The sequence below is a fragment of the Dipodomys ordii genome, unplaced genomic scaffold (assembly GCF_000151885.1).
Source record: "Dipodomys ordii isolate 6190 unplaced genomic scaffold, Dord_2.0 Scaffold2, whole genome shotgun sequence".
Classification (NCBI taxonomy): Eukaryota; Metazoa; Chordata; class Mammalia; order Rodentia; family Heteromyidae; genus Dipodomys; species Dipodomys ordii.
In genome coordinates, this window is record NW_012267218.1 from 9,969,687 (window position 1) to 9,971,631 (window position 1,945).

Sequence of the window (1,945 nt, forward strand, 5' to 3'; positions counted from 1 at the left end):
TTTTTTTAAATAGGAAATTTGTTTGAAGGATATTGGGAGTCTTGAGATGACTAATGAACTTGGCTTAAGGTGAACATTCAGAAATTCTGCTGAAGGGAGAGTATGTATCAGTCTTTTCTGGAACCTTCCTCAGGAACAGACTGTCATCACTGCCGCCCATCTTGCTTGCTCTATTCAGAATTCCTGTTTCAGAAAGAGAGGCTTACTAGGGTCTTGATTGAATATTTTTCTATACTTTTTGTTGTCATTCTGTGAATCTTTCAGTCTCTATACTTGTGTCTTTTTTGGGGATCTGGGAAAATGTTGGATTTTTTTATCTATTGTCTAAATTTATTGCTTTTTGTCTGATACATACCTTTTTAATTTTCCTCTATTGATGGTTTCATTCCTATCATGCCCCTACCATATTTGGGATCAAAACTATTTTCCTCTGGGCACATTGAATTTTAAGTTTGCTTTCTGAGATCATTTTATCTTTTTTATCTATTTCTTGCATTTAGTCAATTTCCATATATAATCTTTTTTTCTGTGTCTATTGTGTGTTATTTTGAGCTTATAAAGGTGATGTACAGAGGGATTATAGTTACTTAAGTCAGGTAAAGAGTGCATTTCTTTTTGGACACTGCCAACCCTTCCCTCACTCTCCTCTAGTGCAAATTCTTATCTTAACATACTTAATTCGAGTTGGAGTATTGTATCATAGTTTTGTCTCCATTTTTATGAGGTTTTATTATGTATACACTTTTTTAAGTTGGAATATTTTTATCTGTTGTGTACTCTACACTCTACTTAGAACATTTATCAAACATGGTGGTACACACTTATAATTCCAGCACTCAGGGATGGTAGCAAAAGAGTCATAATGCAGAGAAGCCTGGGCTATTTTACAAGACCCTGTGTCAAAAAAGAAAGAGAAGAAAGAAATGTTTATTGTAAACCAAATACTGTGTTGTGCTAGGAACAGCCTTATGCAACTGATGTCTAGCACATATCTTGATTATATAGAAGGCAATGTGTCCAGGCACTGGCCCACATCTGTGTAATGCTAGCTACTCAAGAGGCTGAGCCCTAAGGATCACAGGTGGAAGCCAGCCTAAGCAGGAAAGTCCATGAGATTCTTATTTCCAATTGACTTCTTAAAAGCTAGAAGTAGAGCTGTGACTCAAGTGGTAGAGCACTAACCTTGAGCAAAAAAAAGCTTCAGCAACATTGCCCAGCCCCTGACCAGGACCAGTATACAAATACACACACACACACACACACACACACACACAAACACAACACAAACACACAAGCAATGTGACAAAGACCATTTAGGTTTATGTACATACTCTGGATATTTGCACAAGAATGAAATCACCTAAGCACACATTTTCATAATACATCTCCATTGTTAAGTGACTCATGAATATGCTTCAACCAATGACCAAGTAGAGATTTTATTGGATCCTGGTTCATACAACTATAAAAAATACTAAGAATGAGATAACTGGGAAGATAAAAGGAGTCATTAAGCAGATATAGGGATCATTCCTATTTGTAGGCATGAATATGCTAGTGTGGTTTTCATTTTTCCTTAAACTCGTTTTCTCTAAGAAATGCAAACTGAAATATGTGTTGATGTCCAAAGTATCCTCAAATTAAACCTAGACAAGGGTCGGTGGTGAGGTTTAGAAGAAGCTAGAGGGAAGCTGGGCCATGGGTACAAAGGAGCAATTTCAGAGTTCTCTTGACTGTTTCCAATGTTTGAAAAATCCCATAACAAAAAGCCTTTTACAAGTGGGATTCATGTTAACACAGAATAATTGAAAGACCCTTATCGTTTTATTCCTTAAACTCTTTTTTTTGGGGGTCCAGTCGTGGGGCCTGAACTCTGGGCCTGGGCGCTGTCCCTAAGCTCTTCAGCTCAAGGCTAGCGCTCTACCACTTGAGCCACAGCGCCACT